Below are 15,822 nucleotides of genomic sequence, written 5' to 3' on the forward strand. Positions count from 1 at the left end.
TTTAACGAGGATTATAAATTCAGGTCTTTTACTCCATATAATATCACTTTTAATAGAATAAAGATGGCGTATCTTGACACTCATTAATCAAACCACATCATTTTATATTATACTATAATATTCTTATGAATATATGTTAAAGTAACTGTTACTATCTTTTCGAACAATAATTTTACGCGTTAAATTTAATCTGTTACTTTTTCATTTTCGAAAAATCATTAATTCTATTTTAATACAAATGAATAACAAAAATAAATAAAAAAAGAAATACGTCATATTATACATTGAACTCAATTCGCTCAAAATTGCTTTTTCTTTAAATTCGAAAATCTGCTCTGGAAAATGCATCGATATCAAAAAACTTTCGAAACATTCGATTTTCTAAGGTTTGTTTCCGTTGAAAGAATTTTCAAAGAATGTACATACCGACGATCGTGCTAGGAGAAACGACTCCCACTTCCTAAGCGTTAAATCTTCCACGATACGTGCCCCGAAATCAAGTTCTCCACTTAAAATCACGGAACAAAAATTACTTGTACATAAGTTATCGGCAAATCACGTGAAAGTAACTTTGACGTGAAAATAAAAAGTTCCCATCTCGCAGAAACGTGCAACCGGGAGAGATAGAAAGTGAAAAAGTAAAAAGGATCGAATCGTAAATGTTTGATTCGTTTCATCCGTGAAAATGTTGAAGCTATCGCTATTATTTTCAAAGAATCTATTTCAAATAAATATACGTGGCATCGTGCATATTTTTATAATCGATAATTGAGAAAATAATTGCAATTAAATATTATGCAATGCAATGATTAAAATAAATATCCGTAAGATTTATTTAAAAACAAAATTATTGATGAAAATCATATATTCTGAAAACGCTATCCCATTGCTCGATTCTTTCAAAACCTGAAGAACCTCACGTTTCATTTAATACCTGTCCAATGTTCTGTATAAAAGACATGTTTCGAAGAAGGCTGATATTCAATTTTTTTAAAACGTAGAAATTAATTATTCTCAATCGTAATACCGAAATAAATACCATTCATTGTTACAAATAGGAAGTAAACAATAAATTCTTAATATAAATTAAATTCTCTTTTTGTCCAGAAATTCCAAGCTTATTAAAATATTTTATCGAATAATACTATTCCCATAATAATTCGCAAAAATTAAATTCTCCTTCTATTCAAAAATTCCAAATTTATTAAAATACCTCCCTTACTATTTCCGAAATCCATTTCAAAATTTAATTCATTTGCGTTCTCCTTACATTTTCTTTTTTTAAAATCAATAAAAATATTACTAAAAAATCATTTCGAATTTCATTTCGGAATATTAAATCAGACAAAAAGAAAAAAAGAAATTTCGATCCCCTTCGATCCTCGATCGAGGATAAAACCATAATTTCACGTGTTACCATCCTTTTTTTATAATCCACGAGCACAAGGGGCTCTCAAGTGAGGCACACACGATTACTTTTCAATCGGGCCAGGGCCCATTTAATCGGGGCTGCTTAATATTTCCCCTCGCCAATGCTCCCTTTATACACTTCCACCCCGACGTCTCGAGAAATACTCAACATCTTATCCCTCGATTATAATACACAATCCACCATGTTCCCCGCCACGCTCTTTCGAACCTTTGCTCCCTTTTTTTTTTTTTATCCCTTTAACCTCCACTTCATCCCCCCATTCTCCCACTTCTGGCAACCCCTCTGCAGGACCAAAACGACCCTCCGTCCCTCCATCTCTCTCTCTCTCTCTCTCTCTCTCTTTAATCTCCCTCCTTCTCCATTCCTCTTCACGAAACAGTTGCGGATATCTAGCACTCGCTAATGGATATTGCTGCTGCCCTTGCTCTTGCTCTTGCCTCAGCCACCTGACTTTGCGAGGCCGTCTGCTCGCGTTTCGGATAAATTAGAAAACTCCACAGGCTTAGCCTCCTTTTTTTCGGCCAGATCGGCGCAGCTCACTTTTGCATGCCGGGCAAAGCGTATTTGCATGACAAACGGCCCTTGCTCGTGTACTCCCTTCTCATTCCCTCCCACCCCTCCAACTCGCTTCGATTCTACCTGGCCCTAATTTCTTCCAACGAGCACCAACGTCTTTCCCCACCGTTTAATTGCCGGATACGTTGTATTATTTTTTTCTAAGGTTTCTTCTATCGATTTTTCGAGAAAAATAAAAATTTCGAAATTTAACAAGATCGAAGATGTGAAAATTAGATAGATATCGAAATTTTTCAGAATTTAATTATTTTTTTTAACTTGCAACAATAATTTAACATTATATATTGGTATATTCTTATTGTAAGTATTTTAATTATTAGAAGTATCAATAATTTAATGAATTATAAGATAAATATTCTTCAAAAGATTAGAATTTTAACTTCGTGAAAAATTTTCTTCCAGAAATTAGAATATTATTCGAACTTCGACAAGAAAATTTTTCCTAATTTCAAAAGTTTGTCAATTAATTTTTGGCTACGAAGAATGAGAAGAAACAAAGAAAAAAAAAAAGGAAAAAAAGAAGAAGGAATTATAAAGAGGAGAATTTTTGAGCTCATTCTGATACTGAATAACCCTTTTCATTAAGCAATTCGCTAGCTTGCACTTGAGAACGAAGTTGGATGAGTTATGAGGGATCTTATTATTTATTGGAAAGTAACCCGCGAGCCGAGCCCGGTCGCATATCAACTTAATATTGTGCGACTCACCGAAGGGTGCATACCAATAAGACTTCTCGAGAGATTCGATTTATTGCATAAGTTTTAAACTATGCAGCGCGAGGTGTTGCTTGTTAAAACTTGATAGGTTGATGGGCAGAGTGCATCCGATATGTTAGAGAAAAATTCTCTTCTGGCGAAACTTTGTAACAGGGAGATTGAAAGAAGCGTATATCCCGTATCAAATCATCGAATAAATTTAACGCCTCTTGCATTAACGCTTCTCCCCCCTTTTAGTTATCTAATTTTTAATTTAGAAACTGAGCATCGATACAGATGAATTTATTTCATCTCCATCATGAATTATAAACGTACGCAAGTTAAATAAACGCGATCTTTTTAAGGATCGAAAAATCTTCTTTCTTAAAATTTAGCATTCTAGGTGTAAGGTATCTAAAATATTTCGAAGTATATACCAAGATCGATATTGAACGATCTTATTAAATACTTTCCAATATTAGAGCCAATTTAAGATGAAAATCTCACAAAAAGAAGTAATTCCCTATTACCTAATAAATCATCAATTACGATTCAAATTGCAAACTTTTATGAATATCTGAAATCCTGAAAGAAAGATTGTTTAATAAACATTTATGAAAACAATTTACAGTTACAACTCTCTTATATGCTACAATTCAATCAAGATCTTATTTGCAAATGCAAAGAATACTTCGAAATGCAGAAATCTGAAACGCGTTGAAAAACGCATGGCTCGAGTGTTAATATTCCCCGGTTGAAATCTAGCCATCGAGGAAACTTCCGTCTAACGTTCCCTTCTTGGAATTCTGTGAGCGCATGCCGTGAGATTAATATTGACGGCTTCGAGGCCGTACCGATATGCACGATGGAGCAAATTTAATTTTCGTGTCCCGGGGATATCGGCCGGAGGGGAGAAACGGTGGAGAAACGTTGGCTATCTCCGCTGGACTGCGGACCTTTCTTACCTGCAATGGTTACGGCCGGATGCGTAGTCGTGGCCAAGAATATAATTAAAACTTTACCGCTGTATCCACAACAACCGATCGAGATATAAATCAACAGGCTCCCCTCTATCGCTTGCCTCGGGTTAATATTAGATTGGGTAAGTAATATTGAATGAATATCTCTAGAAACTATTTTTTTTTTTTTAAATAAAGAGATATAGATACCCTAACTTGGCTGTAATATTATTTAAATGTTAATATTATACTCGCAATTTTTCAAGTAATCGATGAATTTCTCTCGTTCTATATATAAATAGCCATCTAATTTAATAAAAAAGATTAACAATTTAATTAATTTTGACAACGTGATTTACAGAGATTAGATTGTAAGATATTGTAAAGTCTTTACAATTCGTTCGTTTATAATAATATTGTTTTATTTATTTATAGGTAATTCAGTTATATCTTTAAAGTCAGAATGAGAATAGTGTCAAGAAGAAGAAAAATCCCTTCTTTATATCGCGCAACTGGAATACCCTCCCCCAGTGGACAATAGTAGGCAGAAAGTTTCGAAACTCGCGTCAAGAATTAACGCAAATAATAGTCGCTTATTGGTATCTTGGAGTGTGTGTCTGGCCTATGCATCTTTATTGACCGATACTTTTCTTCCAGCGTGGAAGTTCCTCGACTTCCGTAGCCGCGGAAATGGTTGGGAAAAGTATCAGGAAGTCCAATCGGGCAACTCGTTACCTAAGAACCGAGGAGGTCGCCGCCACTCGACCCCCTATATTGCGATTCGATGCGCACTCGCCGTATTGACACTTGAATACGAAATAACCGTAAGGAAAACTCCATTTCGTCCACCCCCTCCCCCTGTTCTATTAAATATACCAAGGTTGAAACATTTACGCGACATCATTCTAATATACCCTCCCCACATTTTTCAATCAAAAATAATTTTAGTTTAAATCTATATACAATTTGTGAGTATCTTTTTGTGTGTATACATTTCATCTCTTTTTGGAATTTAATTCGAAATTTAATTGCAGAAATAGATAAGGAATTCTTAAAATTAATGAAAATTTCCAAGTATCACCAATAGAGCTGTATACGTTCAATTATTCTTAAACCAAAAATTCGAAGCAGACTATTCGATCTATTCTCGAGCTCGCTGACAAGTCTTGATTTATCATTAAGAATTCGGGTATGCGTGCTCGATGGCCACGAAGAAAGAAAAAACGGCAGAAGAGATAGCGTGCTTAGTCGCGGTTCTAAGCGCGCGTACAAGTCCAATTGCCCGAAACCAGGGAGGAAAGAAGAAATTTCCTGTGCTCGCCTCTTTTCTTCTCCTTCCCCTTGGAAAGGGGAAATGGTAGAGAGGCACCTCTTTCCGAAAGCTGGAGACTTTTGGTCAACGAACTCTCTGGACTGTGGCCCGAAAGTTTTGCCACGAGAGCAGCGCCAGTATTTATGTCAGGGGTAACAGAGCGTGCACTTTCTGCTCCCGTGCTGGGGCGAACAGAAGATTGAAACTTACCACTCTTTCTTCTTCTAGATAGAACTTCCTCACCCCTGTCGATCGAAACATTATCGCTCCGTCTTGGATTTGAAATTCATTCAACCATCGAATTATGCAGATACGAATCCATCTTTTGTATTTCTTGTGCACGAGAAATTTTATTATAGAATTGAAATTGAAACCATCATCTTTGGAATTTTTTGTATAAGTGGTAAGTATTTTATAATTTATTATTCTTTTAGATTTGATATCTGATCGTTTTTAAGTTTTTATTTTATTCCACGATATGTCATCTATTTGCATATTGCTAACATTATTTTCTATTATATTAAATTGTTATAATTCCAAATAGAAATATCAAAAAAAATCGGAACATTTTTCCATTTAGCGTATTTATATCAATTCAGAGAATCTCCATTTTTTTTCATTCAACATACTTTGTTTTCATTCACATATACATTTCCTATTGGTATCTATGATATATATATATACATCCAAAATATTTTCGAAAAAATTTCTCTCACAGAATTAGCATGCATTCTCAAAAAACTCCCTTCAAAAAGGGAATTAGAAGAATTATGAGATAGTGAATTAAATTCGTTAGAAGAGAATCTTGCGGAATAAAGTGAGAAAAATTTCGAATCTGTTCCTGATTTGTTTTAACTGGGACGACAATGGCCATAGAAATTTCGAAAATGGCGGGTCAGTTTTCCGTTCGATTCGAAGGTTAAAAGTTTTCTGAAACCACCAAAACTTGGGTATTTGCCTCGCGGTTTTCTTATGTTCCTCGCAATTAGCCAAGATTATGGCTGTTCTACGAATTTGCTCAAGATCCAGGAACCTGAGTTCCTGAGTTATCCGTAGTGTTTCGCTTTCGTCAATTCCAGTTTCGTGGAATCCGAAACGCGCGAGCGGAAGGACGCAATTTCTGTGTGCATCGCGGGTCCGCGTGCAATTTGTGACTGTTTCTACTGACTGTAAGGTGTAACGTTAAATCAGTCCAGAACGCGCATTCAACGGGAGAGTCATTGTCAAACTCAAAATTGACTTCGCTCCTGCTTGAAATTGTTGGAGCGAATTTGTTGTCATGCATATAAGAATGATTGAACTGTATAAAAAAACATGTAAATTGATCTTTATCTTAATTTTTTTTCTATTTTGTAAATTAGATGAAAGAAAGTTTTATTACTCCCAAAATTTTTCTTTTTCAGATTTCATATATTTGAACAGTTTAAATATTTTAATCAAACAAGTTCTGTAATTTTTAAGCTAAACATCCTATAATGTAAAAGTAATTTAATTTTGATAAAAATATATTTTCAAGAATTTCATCAAACAAATTTGTTACTTTGTATTTTTAATTCTCTAAAACTGTGATCGTAGAATCAGAAAATTGTATATATTGTTTCTTTTTAAGGGATAATTTTAGAGAAAAGAAAAGTATGAATGCGCGAAATCTGTTAATCGAGGAAACCATAGAAACTCCAAGTAGAATTTTAAATCTCTTAAAATGCATAATAATAATTCGAAGCAGCTATTTCACTCCTCTTTTCGGTCGAGAGAAATTTCATTAAAATTCGAAGCAGCCAATGAAATGAAATCTATCCACCGCCTCTCCTGTTACTTACTGTCCACGATAGCAACAGGTAGTGGTCGGAGGGTCGCAGCTTCCTTTCATTTCGCAGACTTCCGATTACCTATTTTAGCATGCGAAACGAATATACGATTTCAAATGGCGGAGGGGCGCGAAACCAATCGCACAATCGAACGGAAATTCGAGCAAGCGAAACAATTCCTCGTCGAGTATCGAAAGTTCGAAACTTGAAATTTCGACAGAATCATCGCGTATTAATAATAAAATGATTGAATTGAGAAAAAAATTTAATCTTCGTATTCTTTTTCGCGCGAATAATATATGATTCACAATTGAATTTCGTGAAATTACATTTTAACCACGATAAGAAATAATATGATGAGCTATTTTCAAAATTTCATATTATAGAGAAAGGATATTTTTTTTTTGGAGAAAATTGCTACTTTTCATGTTGCACGTAACATGAACAAAAAGCACGATATAATTTTTTACGTTATTTTATTATATTGTTATTTGTGATATTATTATCGAATGAAGAAAACAACAAAGGCAGAAGAAAGAGAGAAAGAGAGAGAGTGAATGATTCGTCTAGATGTGATAATAAATGAATATTTGTAATGAACATGAATGAAATTGGTAGATGAAATTGATTGGTAGATGAAATTTTAGATAAACGAACATAGAAATTATCTTTTCAATTGCGATGAAATTAAATCAATTTCGCCCTCGCGTCGATGATTCCGCAGATTTCATGACCAATTTATGAAATAAACAGTTCATTTTATTGCACAGAGATGGTGTCGATTATTATAGAAATTCGTCGGCTTTGTTAAATCCCGGAATTTTAGGTGTCAATGGATTATATTTCGTCTTCTGGTCGATAAAACAACAATATAATTCAGTTATCGTTATTGAACATACTTTGAAACATGATATTTAAATAAACTTTTGAAAAATTTAAAATAGAACATTTTATCGTTTCGTATAATTCCGCGATAAAAATTTTTCAATTTTTCAATTCCTTTGCAAAAAAAAAAAAGACAAAAAATATTTTACAAAAAACCATCGAATATCTGTTAAATATTCTATAATAATAATAATAAAAAAAATTCTATTTAATTTTACCTCCGCAAGTTTAATATTTACTTAAATATAACTTTGCGAAACAAAAACAAACTATCACCATTATCTTTTCATTAACCAACTTTTTTATTAGCAAACAACTTAATAAAAAGATTTCATAATTTAATCTCGACGTTAAATTCAACCTTAATTTACAACTTTTTATCATAAGATATAGGAAAAGTGATAAAACAATGCTCGTACGGTAGAAAATTAAAAGATTATGAATCCGCAGGATTCCAGTCCTACGAATTTTGTGTCTCTAATTCGCGCTTTGAGCTTCATAAAAAGCCGCTAAAACGGTATTATACAGCCGATTTAGCGGGCCGGTAATGGTTGAAATTTACGATTCTTGGTAATTCGCATTAGAAACGGTATAATGATCCTAATCGACTAACGAGTCTCGATTAGTCTCGAACGCACAATGTATTATGCCGTTCGAGGGTAGTCACGGTGAAATTCAATAGTCTGGCCAAATACCAACCGCAATTAGTACTACATCGAGATAGAATTTAAATTAATCTTGGAAATCTATCAATTTCTAAAAAAGAAAAAAGCAAGTATAATAAAAAAAATATATATATTTATTACAGAGAGATATATATTTTTGTATTATTTTTTCAAAAAAGAAAAGATTTTTAACCTTTCGAATTTTTCAGGGAACTTGAACGATTTACCATGGAATATATCTTTTATTACTTTTTTTTTATAAGTATTATTAAAAGATATTTTGCAAAAATCAAACGATACTCATATTTATCTCTCGGTCAAAAATATTTTATTTGCAAAACACGACAAGATACCTAAAACACTTGGATGGACACATGGTTTCATCAATTTTATAATATACATTGGCAAGAATTATCGAATCTCATCGTAGAATATCCAGATTCGATTAATAAAAAATTCGATTGATAAGATTCGAATATTTATTTCCCTTTTTCTTCACGAAATCGAAAAACGAAAGAGTTCTTTCTTAACGATCGGTTTGGAAAAATTCTTCGGGTATGCGGGTGTTACACGTATAAAGCTGCAGAATTTCAAGCGGCAGTAAATCTTTCTACCAGTTCCGGGAGCTAGGGGGTTTTTCCAACTCCCCAAAGAACGTAAACCGATTAAGTCGGACCTGCAGACATAAATGAAATATTTAATCCCACCAACTCCGGTGAATATAACTTCGTTCCCGTAGACGCTTTGTAATTATCATTCTCTCAAGTAATTCTCGTTCATGGTCGGAGGAATAATCGGCACGTAAGCAAAGCCCGTCATTGTGCCGTGTTTACGGACGAGGAGGCGTCTTGATTGTTCTATCACGTTAAAGTGATTAAGTAACGAATAAATATTATCTTCGTAAAAATAACATCTTTTCGAAACTACTTAACAAGCAATCTATTAATATCTCTCCTAGAATAAGAACAAGAAATCTTTATCCACTATTTGAAGATCCTAATTACATAAACTCGACTGCCTGACTATATACATATACGTATCACTTACGTATAATATAAACGTCAATCAATGAAGAAATACCTAAATTCTTGCCCACAAATTTGTTTGGATTATCGCAAAAGATGGTTGCAATTGAAAAAGGAAAAAAAAAAAGCATCTCCTCCGATTATTAACCTTGTTTTCTTGCACAGGAGCGGCGATTAACGAGTTAAAAGCAGCATTTCGGCGATAGACGAAGGCACAGTCCCAGCTCTCATTCGACAGGGCTTTACTAATATCCCTAAGTGCATCGTCAGCCGCTTGATGCAGCGTTGCACAAGCTCTGATACGCTGCACTCCGGGGCTCGCTTACTTTTTCCTCCATCCTTCTCCCTCCCGCGGCCTCTTTCTCACCGGTCCACGCTTTTCTCACCGTCTCCGTTCATTCCCTTTCAACCCCCTTTCCCTCGTCCCACCCTTCAATTCCAGCGCGTGGCCGAGCGCGCGCACCCGGGATCCCCACTTCTCGTGATTACTTCCGATTTTATCCTAGACGCAGAAATTGTGGTGGTGTACGGTTTCCCAAAGAATAGTAATATAAAAAGTAGTGCAGCCTCTCCTGCACTTCTCTTTCGCGGCGCGAAAGAAAGAAAGGGGAGGCGCGCGAAAGAACGAGATCGTGGCGGGGCCGAAAATATTTCCGAATTGTCTCTCCCTCGAATTCTATAACTCCTTTCTTCTCTTATCCTTTTGTTGAAATCATTTTATCCTCTTCTCGGATGATTCGAGTTGAAGTATCGAAATTAATTATATGGTTTATTATATTAAAGTAAAATTTCGATCGATGAAAAATGTAATTCGTTAAAAGTATCGTATCACATTGTTGATGTTTTTAGATGCGGTCATATTTTTGAATAATTCGTTTAATTCGAGGATAACCACGATAAAATGTGTGTCTGTCCGAGCAACGAAACGACAACGGATGCCACGGATATTTCCATAAAAGTAACGTTGAAATTTCCATAACAGCGCGTATTATTTTCGGATGTAGAAATAGGAAACTGGATTCGCGTTCTCGCGGTAATATTACACGGATGAGAGTTCGGCGTCGTTCACTGTAATATCACGTGTTTCGTTCCAGGACGGTGGCTCCGTTAAAAGGGATATCGTTGTCCGAATTGCTTTGACTATTTTAATTAACCTTCTTTGATGTTGCTGGACAGAATATATCCCCCGTTCTAATATATCGTCTGATTAATAGTTATAATGTTTGGAAAAAACAAATAACATATGCAAATACGGTGGATGAGATGAATAACTTTTCCTCGTTCAAGCATGCACGTACGCATTTGTACATTCGTGCATAGAAATATAAAAAAATCAGGACACGTAAAAATATTTCCAAGCTTAAGAAATACACATCTCCATTCCGATACCGATAATCCTTATACAAAAAAATCTATAATATCGCGAAAGCGTTGGTTGGCTTGGCTTTCTTCGAGAATAGGGCTCGTGAAATTCGAGCTTAAATACATGAATATACGTAAATAAAGCTCTCCTTGGCCCGGGGTATCATTCTTTCAAAATTCTCGAATGGATCCGGATAAAAGCGTGGGTTCCCTTTTCGTTCAAAAAATCCTGTTACCCTGCACAGCGCTGGAATAGGAGGGATCCTCGAGAGGGTCCTCGAAGATCGGGAAAGATTCAGACCGGATGGAAAATTTCCCGAATTTCAATCCCCGGCTCGACCTCTCGATCTCTCCTCTCCCTTCATCCTCCTTCTCAAATCTCATCCTTCTCGATTCTTATGCACACTCTCAATTAACGAGATAGAAGATAGAAAGGAAGGGAGAAAAACAGGGGAAAAAGAGGCGAGAAGATGTTAGTCGGCCTCGAGTGGGACACGAGTCGGTTCGAGATAGCGATACTGTGTATCTGTGGCCGGGCCTGGTATTCGAGGATTACGGGAGTTTAGCATAATATGGGGGGGCGGGGGGGAGGGAAGACGGGACAACAGGCAGACGACGGGAGGAAGATGGGAGAGTGTGGCGGGTGGAGAGTAGCAACGGGTGAGAGAAGGGTACAGGTATTATTCATGGATTACCTCACTTGTCCCGGCTACAATCCTCCCAAAGCCTCCATTAGAATAATTGCTTCTTCATCTTCGCGCTTATGTGGTTGCACCGCCCGCCACTGCGTCATTCTCTTTCACAGCCGCGATCCGCATCCATTCTCCATCCCTCCAGGCGTCCTACACCCCCGTCACTTAGCCGCGATGCGAACCTACACCGGTGTGTTGCGGGTACCATTCTTCTATCAGCCATCCCCCCGTCGTCACCGTCCTCTTCCACAGTTGAGAGAGAGTTCGTGGCTCTTCGTGGAATTTCGAAATCGTATTATCGTACTTGTCATCGATGAGAAGCAGTTTTCGGCCAGTTAGAGTGTAAATAGAGAGACAGAGTTAATTTAGGATTATTCGTGGTTTCAGGAGGTTTCAGAGTGATAAATTACTTGCTGCCTTTCGTCGCATCTGAACAGACTCTAAAGAATTGATATATATATAGCTCATATGCATCATCATAAATACAAAAAGGTTTTTTATATCTTCATCTATTTTTTTTATTACCGATAAAAATTCAAATGTCGATGGTGTTGGTCATTCCGTCGATACTTGCTTCTATAAATTGAATATTGAATAAATTCTTCTTTTCTTTTTTTTTTTTTTTTTTTCTCATCAATCTACGATCCTATCGTTTCTTCGAACGATATCATAGTTAAATATCGAGTCACGCAGGAGATATTACGTATATTTCATTTCCTGAAACTCAGCCCGTTTATTCCTTTTACGACCGTTTTTTTTATATCTAGAGTCGGACACGGTAATTTCACCATAAAACTCTTCCGCAACCGAGAGAAAACTATTCAAATATTTGAATAGCCTTGTCGCAGCCACTTTCTTTTCCGGCTTTACGTGACACGCTCTTTCAAAAATGAACCGGATCGCCAGCGTACCTCTGTCTATAATGGTTTTAATTCTACTCTTTTTTTATCTTATTTAAGTTTATTTTTCTTCCCCTTTTTTTCTCTCTCTTTTTGCTCTTTTTGCTCTTTACTCTCGACCAAAGAAAATTCTTGTCTAGGAGATTTAATTTGTTTTTTTATGCGAGTGTCGATGCAGTATTGACTCGGAATGGGAGGAAAAATAGCCGTAGTATCGATCGTTGCCGATGAAACGGTGGAAACGGCGAAATATATGAGGCGAAATGTCGAGGAACGTTCGGCGTAAATGTTGAAACTCGCGCGGAGAATGGACTTGTCAACAGTTGTTCTCTTCGCAAATGTTTATTTTGGAAATTGAATTCCCGCAATAAAAACTTGGCGCGAGCATTAATCGTTCCCTTCTTCCTTTTTTTTTCTTTCTTCTTTCTTTTCTTTCTTTCATCCCCCTCCCGCTCGCGCGCTTTACTTTGGTAAGAATACCGAGTGAAATAACTTCCCGCTGCTGTTGGGAATGTTCTGGTTAATTGTTCCTCCTCGTAGTGGCGTGCAAACGATGATAATCGATTAGAAAAATTTAATTAAAAGTTAATTGGAAATTTCATTCCCCGTGTTATTCAAACAGGTTAAAGCTTTTGCAAATTATTTAAACCGTTTATACTTGTCGTGGAAAGAGGAATCGAAGAAAGGTTGGAACGATATATCACGCGTTGCTGCGTGAAATAAACAACAATGCTCTCTTTTTTATCTTGTAACAACTTATCACATTGATAAAAATTCATAACGCAAAAAGTTGATATCTTTTAATCTTTGTTATAATAAAATTGTTCCATTGTACTGCATAAAAGCAAGCTGTTATGATACAATAGCAACACCCTCGACGATTCCACGACTATCCCTCTACTAATAGTCTCCGCAAGATTATCCAATAATTAAAACGGGATAAATCGATAGAAGATGCATACAAAGAACGGGATAATATGAAAGAGAAGGGAACGAATTAAACAAACGTATCGAACGCTTGATCTCTTTTTCGATATTCGAAAAAGGAGGTGGATTCGTGGCAGGAGGAGGAGGAGGAGGCCGGCTAGAAATATTCGCGGCAGGTGTTATAGCAAATGTCGCGTGAAATGCAATTTGTAGCCGCGACGTTGGCTTTTCATTCGATGATTCTCGTTATCCTCGTTACACGTGCCCGTGGCAAATTGCGCGCGAAACCGTGAGAATAAATTGTCTCCACGAGCGGCGACGACGATTGCATACACACAGCATGGCGACGTCGAATAGGGCCGCGACGAAAGCGACGAGCATTCGCCTCCCCCTTTTTCCACCGTTGGCCCCCGATGCGATCCTGCGAATATTTAGTTACCGTGAACTACACTCGTTACCGTTTCATCTTCTGCTGGCAGATACGTGCGACGATTCCTTGAGTCCTTCCACCCAAACACCCCTTTGCGCGCCATCCTCCTCCGCCGATTCTTTTTTTTTTTTTTCTTTCTCCTCTCTGCTCGTCGATCGTCGGCGGTCTGGCGGGCACGGTTCGTCTGTAAAACGGTCAAGCGCGCCTCTTCCTCTCCCTGCGCTCCGTGTTTCGCATTATCGCTACTTCTCTCAACGACTCTCGTATCCCTGAGTGTCCGCGTGTGTGCGTGTTTCGCGTATCTTATCGTCCTCGAGTATTCGTTAACGGGCTCACGATTAATTTCAGACACATAATTGCCTCTCTTCCTGGGGGTGATACTTGCTTCAGGCAATTTCTCTTCTTCATGACTGCATCGAGTGGAGGCTGACGGTTTTGTTCCTTCCAGTTTCGTGTAAATCCAGTTTCGATATCAATTTTTAATGTCTTTCGGTTTGTATGCATCGATAGTGAATCTTTTTTTTTTTTTCTTTCTCCTCTCTGCTCGTCGATCGTCGGCGGTCTGGCGGGCACGTTTCGTCTGTAAAACGTTCAAGCGCGCCTCTTCCTCTCCCTGTGCTCTGTGTTTCGCATTATCGCTACTTCTCTCAACGACTCTCGTATCCCTGAGTGTACGCGTGTGTGCGTGTTTCGCGTATCTTATCGTCCTCGAGTATTCGTTAACGGGCTCACGATTAATTTCAGACACATAATTTCCTCTCTTCCTGTGGGTGATACTTGCTTCAGGCAATTTCTCTTCTTCATTTCTGCATCGAGTCGAGGCTGACGGTTTTGTTCCTTCCAGTTTCGTGTAAATCCAGTTTCGATATCAATTTTTAATGTCTTTCGGTATGTATGCATCGATAGTGAATCTTTTTTTTTTTTTTTTTTTGGTATTATAAAATATCCAATAATTGTTCGATGTAAGTTAGGTTTAATTATAATTAAATATATAAATATATGAATTAAATATTAGATATCAGGATTAAATTTTTCTGGAATACTTTTATATTCGTAATGCACGAATTTTCTTTCTCGTGTTTTCTCGTGAAAATTATCCAACATATGCATAAACGTTTAACTAGAGGCCATTCCAAAATCATCGATAAAATTCGTTAAGCCGAAGCATCTTCAAATCTAATGTGGATGTGGTAGCAACACAATACATAGTCTGGCATGGATAATGCAATTGTTGCAGGTAATGTGCTTTGTACAGTATACTATAGTCATTGAATTGGCCGTGGTAAACCGAGAGCTTGCACTGCTCGTTTTCCTACCTCTCCACGCTGTTTACCAAGATATTACAACAGCTGGAAAATATGAAATGAAATTATTGAATTTTCTTAAAAATTCAAAATAATAGATTTATCAAATGTATCATGCATACTTTGTAGTTGAACAATTAAAGAATATAAAATTAGAAAGATAATATTAATGTTAATCACACTGATAATTTAATTTGTTAGTGTTTAAAACGTATAAAATGTATAAATTAATCACGCTAACGGATTTTTATATAATACGATTGTTCAATCATCAATTCATACGTTTCTCCTTTCGCATCCAGGATGCATTTCGCGCACAAAAGCATTGTCTCTTGTCAGCGTTGGTAAAAATTGGTCGCAGCCGAGCGTGCATCAGTAAGACTGCATCGAGGCCGCTTTAAAAGGAAATACGCGCGTTTCAGCAAAATTCGTGTGTATAAATACATAAGAAAAAGGCAGGAAAAAGAGGTGGCGACGAGAAGACTGGCTGTACATAATCGCGTCGCGACAAAGAATCCATAAAAGGTTGGGCTGCCTACGTTTTTCGTATAGTGCCGAAGAGAAGAGAGAAGAGAGAAAGGAGACTGGGAGAGCGACTCTAAGCTGTGCCGCACTCGTGTTCCCGTGAACACAATAATGCTCCGCTATTAACCGAGAGCTTGTATTAAGCCCTCGAAAAAAGCTTTCATGCACTTAACGACAAATAATATGAGAAGTAGTGCTACGCAGCCGGGACACCCGTCTCGCTAACTTTCTACAGATTCCACTACAGAGACATGTAACGATTCATCACCTGCAAAATAGAATTCATAATAGTTTGGAACTGTTTTTTTTTTTTTTTTTTTTTTTTT

This window comes from Apis dorsata, unplaced genomic scaffold, assembly GCF_000469605.1.
Source record: "Apis dorsata unplaced genomic scaffold, Apis dorsata 1.3 scaffold_667, whole genome shotgun sequence".
NCBI classification, from domain to species: Eukaryota; Metazoa; Arthropoda; class Insecta; order Hymenoptera; family Apidae; genus Apis; species Apis dorsata.